The 12,595-nt window shown below is 43.3% G+C and overlaps 11 non-coding genes across 11 annotated transcripts; all 11 read right to left on the reverse strand.

Annotated features, from left to right (window-relative positions):
- Positions 1-408: 408 nt before the first annotated feature.
- Positions 409-521, reverse strand: trnal-uaa (transfer RNA leucine (anticodon UAA)). Its single transcript has 2 exons — positions 484-521; positions 409-454 (listed from the first exon to the last, which is right to left on the reverse strand). It is a non-coding gene; the product is annotated as a tRNA-Leu (tRNA).
- A 672-nt stretch (positions 522-1,193) lies between these two features.
- trnal-caa (transfer RNA leucine (anticodon CAA)) lies at positions 1,194-1,305 on the reverse strand. Its single transcript has 2 exons — positions 1,268-1,305; positions 1,194-1,239 (listed from the first exon to the last, which is right to left on the reverse strand). It is a non-coding gene; the product is annotated as a tRNA-Leu (tRNA).
- Positions 1,306-1,976: 671 nt separating this feature from the next.
- trnal-uaa (transfer RNA leucine (anticodon UAA)) lies at positions 1,977-2,089 on the reverse strand. The gene is made up of 2 exons: positions 2,052-2,089; positions 1,977-2,022 (listed from the first exon to the last, which is right to left on the reverse strand). It is a non-coding gene; the product is annotated as a tRNA-Leu (tRNA).
- Positions 2,090-2,760: 671 nt separating this feature from the next.
- trnal-uaa (transfer RNA leucine (anticodon UAA)) lies at positions 2,761-2,873 on the reverse strand. Its single transcript has 2 exons — positions 2,836-2,873; positions 2,761-2,806 (listed from the first exon to the last, which is right to left on the reverse strand). It is a non-coding gene; the product is annotated as a tRNA-Leu (tRNA).
- Positions 2,874-4,329: 1,456 nt separating this feature from the next.
- Positions 4,330-4,441, reverse strand: trnal-caa (transfer RNA leucine (anticodon CAA)). Its single transcript has 2 exons — positions 4,404-4,441; positions 4,330-4,375 (listed from the first exon to the last, which is right to left on the reverse strand). It is a non-coding gene; the product is annotated as a tRNA-Leu (tRNA).
- A 671-nt stretch (positions 4,442-5,112) lies between these two features.
- trnal-uaa (transfer RNA leucine (anticodon UAA)) lies at positions 5,113-5,225 on the reverse strand. The gene is made up of 2 exons: positions 5,188-5,225; positions 5,113-5,158 (listed from the first exon to the last, which is right to left on the reverse strand). It is a non-coding gene; the product is annotated as a tRNA-Leu (tRNA).
- Positions 5,226-6,681: 1,456 nt separating this feature from the next.
- Positions 6,682-6,793, reverse strand: trnal-caa (transfer RNA leucine (anticodon CAA)). Its single transcript has 2 exons — positions 6,756-6,793; positions 6,682-6,727 (listed from the first exon to the last, which is right to left on the reverse strand). It is a non-coding gene; the product is annotated as a tRNA-Leu (tRNA).
- A 1,456-nt stretch (positions 6,794-8,249) lies between these two features.
- On the reverse strand, positions 8,250-8,361 carry trnal-caa (transfer RNA leucine (anticodon CAA)). The gene is made up of 2 exons: positions 8,324-8,361; positions 8,250-8,295 (listed from the first exon to the last, which is right to left on the reverse strand). It is a non-coding gene; the product is annotated as a tRNA-Leu (tRNA).
- A 671-nt stretch (positions 8,362-9,032) lies between these two features.
- Positions 9,033-9,145, reverse strand: trnal-uaa (transfer RNA leucine (anticodon UAA)). The gene is made up of 2 exons: positions 9,108-9,145; positions 9,033-9,078 (listed from the first exon to the last, which is right to left on the reverse strand). It is a non-coding gene; the product is annotated as a tRNA-Leu (tRNA).
- Positions 9,146-11,386: 2,241 nt separating this feature from the next.
- Positions 11,387-11,499, reverse strand: trnal-caa (transfer RNA leucine (anticodon CAA)). Its single transcript has 2 exons — positions 11,462-11,499; positions 11,387-11,432 (listed from the first exon to the last, which is right to left on the reverse strand). It is a non-coding gene; the product is annotated as a tRNA-Leu (tRNA).
- Positions 11,500-12,171: 672 nt separating this feature from the next.
- On the reverse strand, positions 12,172-12,283 carry trnal-caa (transfer RNA leucine (anticodon CAA)). The gene is made up of 2 exons: positions 12,246-12,283; positions 12,172-12,217 (listed from the first exon to the last, which is right to left on the reverse strand). It is a non-coding gene; the product is annotated as a tRNA-Leu (tRNA).
- Positions 12,284-12,595: the final 312 nt, after the last annotated feature.

Below are 12,595 nucleotides of genomic sequence, written 5' to 3' on the forward strand. Positions count from 1 at the left end.
TATTTTGTACTTGTTATTATGGTACACAAACATGGAACTGATCAATATTGAAGAAACTGTCGCACAGCCAACACAGTACCCAAAACATCACATGAAAGAACTTGTCCGGAGTGGGATTTGAACCCACGGGTCCATTCAAAGACCAGAAGGCCTAATTCCTCAGAGAAAAGAGTACGTCTTGAGTCTGGCGACTTAGACCACTCGGGAAACCTGGCAGTCAATGGGAGTTGGTCTTTATTGTTGGTTGAATATACAAATTATACTTCGGCAAACTGCCAAATAGATGTATCTTCTATATTTTGTCTTTTTTTCTATGGTCCACAGTGCGACTCAAACCTTCCACTGAGTTGTCCCGAAAAAGCCATCCCAACAGCCAAGATGATCCCCTGAAATTCAAACTAAAGTATTTGTCAGGAGTGGGACTTGAACCCACACCTCCATCTGGAGACCAGAAGCCCCAATTTAATATTGGAAGATTAACACCTTAAGTCTGGCGCCTTAGACCGCTCGGCCATCCTGACAAGGTGTTGATTATGCTCTTCACATGTGGGTGGTTTAAAAATGTACCACGGAGTATTGAAGGACTTGCACTGCATATAAATTATCCTTGTGACAGTCGTCCAATCTTGAGCCCAGAAGCCCCAATTCACCATGGAAAGAATTACACCTTGTGACTGGGGCCTGAGCCAACTCAACCGTCCTGACAGTTTTTGGTTTAATGTCTTAACTGTTTGTTGGATTGAAAGCTAAAAGACGGCGCAATGCCAAACACTCGAATTTTATATATTTTGTACTTGTTATTATGGTACACAAACATGGAACTGATCAATATTGAAGAAACTGTCGCACAGCCAACACAGTACCCAAAACATCACATGAAAGAACTTGTCCGGAGTGGGATTAGAACCCACGGGTCCATTCAAAGACCAGAAGGCCTAACCGCTCAGAGGAAGGGGATCGTCCTAAGACCAGCGACTTAGACCACTCGACCATCCTGCCACTCAATTTGGGATGGTCTTCATTGTTGGTTGAATATACAAATTATACTACGGCAAACTGCCAAATTGATGTATCTTCTATATTTTGTCTTTTTTTTCTATGGTCCACAGTGCGACTCAAACCTTCCACTGAGTTGTCCCCAAAAAGCCATCCCAACAGCCAAGATGATCCCCTTAAATTCAAACAATAGTATTTGTCAGGAGTGGGACTTGAACCCACGCCTCCATTTGGAGACCAGAAGCCTCCATTTACCATTGGAAGATTACACCTTGAGTCTGGCGCCTTAGACCGCTCGGCCATCCTGACAAGATGTTGATGAGCCTCGTTACATGTGGGTGGTTTAAAAATGTACCACAGAGTACTGAAGGACTTGCATTTTGTATAAATTATCCTTGTGACGATAGACCAATCTTGAGCCCAGAAGCCCCAATTCACCATGGAAAGAATTACACCTTGTGACTGGGGCCTGAGCCAACTCAGCCGTCCTGACAGTTTTTGGTTTAATGTCTTAACTGTTTGTTGGATTGAAAGCTAGAAGACGGCGCAATGCCAAGCACTCGAATTTTATATATTTTGTACTTGTTATTATGGTACACAAACATGGAACTGATCAATATTGAAGAAACTGTCGCACAGCCAACACAGTACCCAAAACATCACATGAAAGAACTTGTCCGGAGTGGGATTTGAACCCACGGGTCCATTCAAAGACCAGAAGGCCTAATTCCTCAGAGAAAAGAGTACGTCTTGAGTCTGGCGACTTAGACCACTCGGGAAACCTGGCAGTCAATGGGAGTTGGTCTTTATTGTTGGTTGAATATACAAATTATACTTCGGCAAACTGCCAAATAGATGTATCTTCTATATTTTGTCTTTTTTTCTATGGTCCACAGTGCGACTCAAACCTTCCACTGAGTTGTCCCCAAAAAGCCATCCCAACAGCCAAGATGATCCCCTGAAATTCAAACTAAAGTATTTGTCAGGAGTGGGACTTGAACCCACGCCTCCATCTGGAGACCAGAAGCCCCAATTTAATATTGGAAGATTAACACCTTAAGTCTGGCGCCTTAGACCGCTCGGCCATCCTGACAAGGTGTTGATTATGCTCTTCACATGTGGGTGGTTTACAAATGTACCACGGAGTATTGAAGGACTTGCACTTTATATAAATTATCCTCGTGACAGTCGTCCAATCTTGAGCCCAGAAGCCCCAATTCACCATGGAAAGAATTACACCTTGTGACTGGGGCCTGAGCCAACTCAACCGTCCTGACAGTTTTTGGTTTAATGTCTTAACTGTTTGTTGGATTGAAAGCTAAAAGACGGCGCAATGCCAAACACTCGAATTTGATATATTTTGTACTTGTTATTGTGGTACACAAACATGGAACTGATCAATATTGAAGAAACTGTCGCACAGCCAACACAGTACCCAAAACATCACATGAAAGAACTTGTTCGGAGTGGGATTTGAACCCACGGGTCCATTCAAAGACCAGAAGGCCTAATTCCTCAGAGAAAAGAGTACGTCTTGAGTCTGGCGACTTAGACCACTCGGGAAACCTGGCAGTCAATGGGAGTTGGTCTTTATTGTTGGTTGAATATACAAATTATACTTCGGCAAACTGCCAAATAGATGTATCTTCTATATTTTGTCTTTTTTTCTATGGTCCACAGTGCGACTCAAACCTTCCACTGAGTTGTCCCCAAAAAGCCATCCCAACAGCCAAGATGATCCCCTGAAATTCAAACTAAAGTATTTGTCAGGAGTGGGACTCGAACCCACGCCTCCATCTGGAGACCAGAAGCCCCAATTTAATGTTGGAAGATTAACACCTTAAGTCTGGCGCCTTAGACCGCTCGGCCATCCTGACAAGGTGTTGATTATGCTCTTCACATGTGGGTGGTTTAAAAATGGACCACGGAGTATTGAAGGACTTGCACTTTATATAAATTATCCTCGTGACAGTCGTCCAATCTTGAGCCCAGAAGCCCCAATTCACCATGGAAAGAATTACACCTTGTGACTGGGGCCTGAGCCAACTCAACCGTCCTGACAATTTTTGGTTTAATGTCTTAACTGTTTGTTGGATTGAAAGCTAAAAGACGGCGCAATGCCAAACACTCAAATTTTATATATTTTGTACTTGTTATTATGGTACACAAACATGGAACTGATCAATATTGAAGAAACTGTCGCACAGCCAACACAGTACCCAAAACATCACATGAAAGAACTTGTCCGGAGTGGGATTTGAACCCACGGGTCCATTCAAAGACCAGAAGGCCTAATTCCTCAGAGAAAAGAGTACGTCTTGAGTCTGGCGACTTAGACCACTCGGGAAACCTGGCAGTCAATGGGAGTTGGTCTTTATTGTTGGTTGAATATACAAATTATACTTCGGCAAACTGCCAAATAGATGTATCTTCTATATTTTGTCTTTTTTTCTATGGTCCACAGTGCGACTCAAACCTTCCACTGAGTTGTCCCGAAAAAGCCATCCCAACAGCCAAGATGATCCCCTGAAATTCAAACTAAAGTATTTGTCAGGAGTGGGACTTGAACCCACACCTCCATCTGGAGACCAGAAGCCCCAATTTAATATTGGAAGATTAACACCTTAAGTCTGGCGCCTTAGACCGCTTGGCCATCCAGACAAGGTGTTGACTATGCTCTTCACATGTGGGTGGTTTAAAAATGTACCACGGAGTATTGAAGGACTTGCACTGCATATAAATTATCCTCGTGACAGTCGTCCAATCTTGAGCCCAGAAGCCCCAATTAACCATGGAAAGAATTACACCTTGTGACTGGGGCCTGAGCCAACTCAACCGTCCTGACAGTTTTTGGTTTAATGTCTTAACTGTTTGTTGGATTGAAAGCTAAAAGACGGCGCAATGCCAAACACTCGAATTTTATATATTTTGTACTTGTTATTATGGTACACAAACATGGAACTGATCAATATTGAAGAAACTGTCGCACAGCCAACACAGTACCCAAAACATCACATGAAAGAACTTGTCCGGAGTGGGATTTGAACCCACGGGTCCATTCAAAGACCAGAAGGCCTAACCGCTCAGAGGAAGGGGATCGTCCTAAGTCCAGCGACTTAGACCACTCGACCATCCTGCCACTCAATTTGGGATGGTCTTCATTGTTGGTTGAATATACAAATTATACTACGGCAAACTGCCAAATTGATGTATCTTCTATATTTTGTCTTTTTTTTCTATGGTCCACAGTGCGACTCAAACCTTCCACTGAGTTGTCCCCAAAAAGCCATCCCAACAGCCAAGATGATCCCCTTAAATTCAAACAATAGTATTTGTCAGGAGTGGGACTTGAACCCACGCCTCCATTTGGAGACCAGAAGCCTCCATTTACCATTGGAAGATTACACCTTGAGTCTGGCGCCTTAGACCGCTCGGCCATCCTGACAAGATGTTGATGAGCCTCGTTACATGTGGGTGGTTTAAAAATGTACCACAGAGTACTGAAGGACTTGCATTTTGTATAAATTATCCTTGTGACGATAGACCAATCTTGAGCCCAGAAGCCCCAATTCACCATGGAAAGAATTACACCTTGTGACTGGGGCCTGAGCCAACTCAGCCGTCCTGACAGTTTTTGGTTTAATGTCTTAACTGTTTGTTGGATTGAAAGCTAGAAGACGGCGCAATGCCAAGCACTCGAATTTTATATATTTTGTACTTCTTATTATGGTACACAAACATGGAACTGATCAATATTGAAGAAACTGTCGCACAGCCAACACAGTACCCAAAACATCACATGAAAGAATTTGTTCGGAGTGGGATTTGAACCGACGGGTCCATTCAAAGACCAGAAGGCCTAATTCCTCAGAGAAAAGAGTACGTCTTGAGTCTGGCGACTTAGACCACTCGGGAAACCTGGCAGTCAATGGGAGTTGGTCTTTATTGTTGGTTGAATATACAAATTATACTTCGGCAAACTGCCAAATAGATGTATCTTCTATATTTTGTCTTTTTTTCTATGGTCCACAGTGCTACTCAAACCTTCCACTGAGTTGTCCCCAAAAAGCCATCCCAACAGCCAAGATGATCCCCTGAAATTCAAACTAAAGTATTTGTCGGGAGTGGGACTTGAACCCACGCCTCCATCTGGAGACCAGAAGCCCCAATTTAATATTGGAAGATAAACACCTTAAGTCTGGCGCCTTAGACCGCTCGGCCATCCTGACAAGGTGTTGATTATGCTCTTCACATGTGGGTGGTTTAAAAATGTACCACGGAGTATTGAAGGACTTGCACTTTATATAAATTATCCTCGTGACAGTCGTCCAATCTTGAGCCCAGAAGCCCCAATTCACCATGGAAAGAATTACACCTTGTGACTGGGGCCTGAGCCAACTCAACCGTCCTGTCAGTTTTTGGTTTAATGTCTTAACTGTTTGTTGGATTGAAAGCTAAAAGACGGCGCAATGCCAAACACTCGAATTTTATATATTTTGTACTTGTTATTATGGTACACAAACATGGAACTGATCAATATTGAAGAAACTGTCGCACAGCCAACACAGTACCCAAAACATCACATGAAAGAACTTGTCCGGAGTGGGATTTGAACCCACGGGTCCATTCAAAGACCAGAAGGCCTAATTCCTCAGAGAAAAGAGTACGTCTTGAGTCTGGCGACTTAGACCACTCGGGAAACCTGGCAGTCAATGGGAGTTGGTCTTTATTGTTGGTTGAATATACAAATTATACTTCGGCAAACTGCCAAATAGATGTATCTTCTATATTTTGTCTTTTTTTCTATGGTCCACAGTGCGACTCAAACCTTCCACTGAGTTGTCCCGAAAAAGCCATCCCAACAGCCAAGATGATCCCCTGAAATTCAAACTAAAGTATTTGTCAGGAGTGGGACTTGAACCCACACCTCCATCTGGAGACCAGAAGCCCCAATTTAATATTGGAAGATTAACACCTTAAGTCTGGCGCCTTAGACCGCTTGGCCATCCAGACAAGGTGTTGACTATGCTCTTCACATGTGGGTGGTTTAAAAATGTACCACGGAGTATTGAAGGACTTGCACTGCATATAAATTATCCTCGTGACAGTCGTCCAATCTTGAGCCCAGAAGCCCCAATTAACCATGGAAAGAATTACACCTTGTGACTGGGGCCTGAGCCAACTCAACCGTCCTGACAGTTTTTGGTTTAATGTCTTAACTGTTTGTTGGATTGAAAGCTAAAAGACGGCGCAATGCCAAACACTCGAATTTTATATATTTTGTACTTGTTATTATGGTACACAAACATGGAACTGATCAATATTGAAGAAACTGTCGCACAGCCAACACAGTACCCAAAACATCACATGAAAGAACTTGTCCGGAGTGGGATTTGAACCCACGGGTCCATTCAAAGACCAGAAGGCCTAACCGCTCAGAGGAAGGGGATCGTCCTAAGTCCAGCGACTTAGACCACTCGACCATCCTGCCACTCAATTTGGGATGGTCTTCATTGTTGGTTGAATATACAAATTATACTACGGCAAACTGCCAAATTGATGTATCTTCTATATTTTGTCTTTTTTTTCTATGGTCCACAGTGCGACTCAAACCTTCCACTGAGTTGTCCCCAAAAAGCCATCCCAACAGCCAAGATGATCCCCTTAAATTCAAACAATAGTATTTGTCAGGAGTGGGACTTGAACCCACGCCTCCATTTGGAGACCAGAAGCCTCCATTTACCTTTGGAAGATTACACCTTGAGTCTGGCGCCTTAGACCGCTCGGCCATCCTGACAAGATGTTGATGAGCCTCGTTACATGTGGGTGGTTTAAAAATGTACCACAGAGTACTGAAGGACTTGCATTTTGTATAAATTATCCTTGTGACGATAGACCAATCTTGAGCCCAGAAGCCCCAATTCACCATGGAAAGAATTACACCTTGTGACTGGGGCCTGAGCCAACTCAGCCGTCCTGACAGTTTTTGGTTTAATGTCTTAACTGTTTGTTGGATTGAAAGCTAAAAGACGGCGCAATGCCAAACACTCGAATTTTATATATTTTGTACTTGTTATTATGGTACACAAACATGGAACTGATCAATATTGAAGAAACTGTCGCACAGCCAACACAGTACCCAAAACATCACATGAAAGAACTTGTCCGGAGTGGGATTTGAACCCACGGGTCCATTCAAAGACCAGAAGGCCTAATTCCTCAGAGAAAAGAGTACGTCTTGAGTCTGGCGACTTAGACCACTCGGGAAACCTGGCAGTCAATGGGAGTTGGTCTTTATTGTTGGTTGAATATACAAATTATACTTCGGCAAACTGCCAAATAGATGTATCTTCTATATTTTGTCTTTTTTTCTATGGTCCACAGTGCGACTCAAACCTTCCACTGAGTTGTCCCGAAAAAGCCATCCCAACAGCCAAGATGATCCCCTGAAATTCAAACTAAAGTATTTGTCAGGAGTGGGACTTGAACCCACACCTCCATCTGGAGACCAGAAGCCCCAATTTAATATTGGAAGATTAACACCTTAAGTCTGGCGCCTTAGACCGCTTGGCCATCCAGACAAGGTGTTGACTATGCTCTTCACATGTGGGTGGTTTAAAAATGTACCACGGAGTATTGAAGGACTTGCACTGCATATAAATTATCCTCGTGACAGTCGTCCAATCTTGAGCCCAGAAGCCCCAATTAACCATGGAAAGAATTACACCTTGTGACTGGGGCCTGAGCCAACTCAACCGTCCTGACAGTTTTTGGTTTAATGTCTTAACTGTTTGTTGGATTGAAAGCTAAAAGACGGCGCAATGCCAAACACTCGAATTTTATATATTTTGTACTTGTTATTATGGTACACAAACATGGAACTGATCAATATTGAAGAAACTGTCGCACAGCCAACACAGTACCCAAAACATCACATGAAAGAACTTGTCCGGAGTGGGATTTGAACCCACGGGTCCATTCAAAGACCAGAAGGCCTAACCGCTCAGAGGAAGGGGATCGTCCTAAGTCCAGCGACTTAGACCACTCGACCATCCTGCCACTCAATTTGGGATGGTCTTCATTGTTGGTTGAATATACAAATTATACTACGGCAAACTGCCAAATTGATGTATCTTCTATATTTTGTCTTTTTTTTCTATGGTCCACAGTGCGACTCAAACCTTCCACTGAGTTGTCCCCAAAAAGCCATCCCAACAGCCAAGATGATCCCCTTAAATTCAAACAATAGTATTTGTCAGGAGTGGGACTTGAACCCACGCCTCCATTTGGAGACCAGAAGCCTCCATTTACCATTGGAAGATTACACCTTGAGTCTGGCGCCTTAGACCGCTCGGCCATCCTGACAAGATGTTGATGAGCCTCGTTACATGTGGGTGGTTTAAAAATGTACCACAGAGTACTGAAGGACTTGCATTTTGTATAAATTATCCTTGTGACGATAGACCAATCTTGAGCCCAGAAGCCCCAATTCACCATGGAAAGAATTACACCTTGTGACTGGGGCCTGAGCCAACTCAGCCGTCCTGACAGTTTTTGGTTTAATGTCTTAACTGTTTGTTGGATTGAAAGCTAGAAGACGGCGCAATGCCAAGCACTCGAATTTTATATATTTTGTACTTCTTATTATGGTACACAAACATGGAACTGATCAATATTGAAGAAACTGTCGCACAGCCAACACAGTACCCAAAACATCACATGAAAGAATTTGTTCGGAGTGGGATTTGAACCGACGGGTCCATTCAAAGACCAGAAGGCCTAATTCCTCAGAGAAAAGAGTACGTCTTGAGTCTGGCGACTTAGACCACTCGGGAAACCTGGCAGTCAATGGGAGTTGGTCTTTATTGTTGGTTGAATATACAAATTATACTTCGGCAAACTGCCAAATAGATGTATCTTCTATATTTTGTCTTTTTTTCTATGGTCCACAGTGCTACTCAAACCTTCCACTGAGTTGTCCCCAAAAAGCCATCCCAACAGCCAAGATGATCCCCTGAAATTCAAACTAAAGTATTTGTCGGGAGTGGGACTTGAACCCACGCCTCCATCTGGAGACCAGAAGCCCCAATTTAATATTGGAAGATAAACACCTTAAGTCTGGCGCCTTAGACCGCTCGGCCATCCTGACAAGGTGTTGATTATGCTCTTCACATGTGGGTGGTTTAAAAATGTACCACGGAGTATTGAAGGACTTGCACTTTATATAAATTATCCTCGTGACAGTCGTCCAATCTTGAGCCCAGAAGCCCCAATTCACCATGGAAAGAATTACACCTTGTGACTGGGGCCTGAGCCAACTCAACCGTCCTGTCAGTTTTTGGTTTAATGTCTTAACTGTTTGTTGGATTGAAAGCTAAAAGACGGCGCAATGCCAAACACTCGAATTTTATATATTTTGTACTTGTTATTATGGTACACAAACATGGAACTGATCAATATTGAAGAAACTGTCGCACAGCCAACACAGTACCCAAAACATCACATGAAAGAACTTGTCCGGAGTGGGATTTGAACCCACGGGTCCATTCAAAGACCAGAAGGCCTAACCGCTCAGAGGAAGGGGATCGTCCTAAGTCCAGCGACTTAGACCACTCGACCATCCTGCCACTCAATTTGGGATGGTCTTCATTGTTGGTTGAATATACAAATTATACTACGGCAAACTGCCAAATTGATGTATCTTCTATATTTTGTCTTTTTTTTCTATGGTCCACAGTGCGACTCAAACCTTCCACTGAGTTGTCCCCAAAAAGCCATCCCAACAGCCAAGATGATCCCCTTAAATTCAAACAAAAGTATTTGTCAGGAGTGGGACATGAACCCACGCCTCCATTTGGAGACCAGAAGACCCTATTTACCATTGCAAGATTACACCTTGAGTCTGGCGCCTTAGACCGCTCGGCCATCCTGACAAGATGATCATGATCCTCTTTACATGTGGGTGGTTTAAAAATGTACCACGGAGTACTGAAGGACTTGCATTTTGTATAAATTATCCTCGTGACGACAGACCAATCTTGAGCCCAGAAGCCCATATTCACCATGGAAAGAATTACACCTTGTGACTGGGGCCTGAGCCAACTCAGCCGTCCTGACGGTTTTTGGTTAAATGTCTTAACTGTTTGTTGGATTGAAACCTAAAAGGGGGTGCAATGCCAAGCACTTTCTTTCAAATATATTTTGTCCTTGTTACTGTGGTACACAAACGTGGAACTGATCAATCTTGAAGAAACTGTCACACAGCCAACTCAATTCCCAAAACATCAAATGAGCGAACTTGTCCGGAGTGGGATTTGAACCCATGGTTCCATTCGGAGACCAGAAGGCCGAATTCCTCAGAAAAAGGGATGCGTACTAAGTCTGCCACCTTAGACCACACGACCAGGCTTACATTCAATTTGGGATGGTCTTCATTGTGGGTTGAATATACAAATTATCCTACGACAAACTGCCAAATAGATGCATCTTCTATATTTTTTCATTTTTTTCTATGGTCCACAGTGCGACTCAAACCTTCCACTGAGTTGTCCCCAAAAAACCTTCCAAACAGCCAAGATGATCCCCTTAAATTCAAACAAAAGAATTTGTCAGGAGTGGGATTTGAACCCACGCCTCCATCCGGAGACCAGAAGCCCCAATTTACTATTGGAAGATGAACGCCTTGAGTCTGGCGCCTCAGACCGCTCGGCCATCCTGACAAGGTGTTGATTGTCCTCTTCACATGTGGGTGGTTTAAAAATGTACCACGGAGTATTGAAGGATTTGCACTTTATATAAATTATCCTCGTGACAGTCGTCCAATCTTGAGCCCAGAAGCCCAAATTCACCATGGAAAGAATTACACCTTGTGACTGGGGCCTGAGCCAACTCAACCGTCCTGACAGTTTTTGGTTTAATGTCTTAACTGTTTGTTGGATTGAAAGCTAAAAGACGGCGCAATGCCAAGCACTTGAATTTTATATATTTTGTACTTGTTATGATGGTACACAAACATGGAACTGATCAATATTGAAGAAACTGTCGCACAGCCAACACAGTACCCAAAACATCACATGAAAGAACTTGTTCGGAGTGGGATTTGAGCCCACGGGTCCATTCAAAGACCAGAAGGCCAAATTCCTCAGAGAAAAGAGTACGTCTTGAGTCTGGCGACTTAGACCACTCGGGAAACCTGGCAGTCAATGGGAGTTGGTCTTTATTGTTGGTTGAATATACAAATTATACTTCGGCAAACTGCCAAATAGATGTATCTTCTATATTTTGTCTTTTTTTCTATGGTCCACAGTGCGACTCAAACCTTCCACTGAGTTGTCCCCAAAAAGCCATCCCAACAGCCAAGATGATCCCCTGAAATTCAAACTAAAGTATTTGTCAGGAGTGGGATTTGAACCCACGCCTCCATCCGGAGACCAGAAGTCCCAATTTAATATAGGAAGATTAACACCTTGAGTCTGGCGCCTTAGACCGCTCGGCCATCCTGACAAGGTGTTGACTATCCTCTTCACATGTGGGTGGTTTAAAAATGTACCACGGAGTATTGAAGGACTTGCACTTTATATAAATTATCCTCGTGATAGTCGTCCAATCTTGAGCCCAGAAGCCCCAATTCACCATGGAAAGAATTACACCTTGTGACTGGGGCCTGAGCCAACTCAACCGTCCTGACAGTTTTTGGTTTAATGTCTTAACTGTTTGTTGGATTGAAAGCTAAAAGACGGCGCAATGCCAAACACTCGAATTTTATATATTTAGTACTTGTTATTCTGGTACACAAACATGGAACTGATCAATATTGAAGAAACTGTCGCACAGCCAACACAGTACCCAAAACATCACATGAAAGAACTTGTCCGGAGTGGGATTTGAACCCACGGGTCCATTCAAAGACCAGAAGGCCTAACCGCTCAGAGGAAGGGGATCGTCCTAAGTCCAGCGACTTAGACCACTCGACCATCCTGCCACTCAATTTGGGATGGTCTTCATTGTTGGTTGAATATACAAATTATACTACGGCAAACTGCCAAATTGATGTATCTTCTATATTTTGTCTTTTTTTTCTATGGTCAACAGTGCGACTCAAACCTTCCACTGAGTTGTCCCCAAAAAGCCATCCCAACAGCCAAGATGATCCCCTTAAATTCAAACAATAGTATTTGTCAGGAGTGGGACTTGAACCCACGCCTCCATTTGGAGACCAGAAGCCTCCATTTACCATTGGAAGATTACACCTTGAGTCTGGCGCCTTAGACCGCTCGGCCATCCTGACAAGATGTTGATGAGCCTCGTTACATGTGGGTGGTTTAAAAATGTACCACAGAGTACTGAAGGACTTGCATTTTGTATAAATTATCCTTGTGACGATAGACCAATCTTGAGCCCAGAAGCCCCAATTCACCATGGAAAGAATTACACCTTGTGACTGGGGCCTGAGCCAACTCAGCCGTCCTGACGGTTTTTGGTTTAATGTCTTAACTGTTTGTTGGATTGAAAGCTAGAAGACGGCGCAATGCCGAGCACTCGAATTTTATATATTTTGTACTTGTTATTATGGTACACAAACATGGAACTGATCAATATT

The sequence above is a fragment of the Idiotropiscis lumnitzeri genome, chromosome 12 (genome assembly GCF_059441095.1).
Source record: "Idiotropiscis lumnitzeri isolate Australia: NSW breed Sydney's pygmy pipehorse chromosome 12, RoL_Ilum_1.0, whole genome shotgun sequence".
Lineage (NCBI taxonomy): Eukaryota > Metazoa > Chordata > Actinopteri > Syngnathiformes > Syngnathidae > Idiotropiscis > Idiotropiscis lumnitzeri.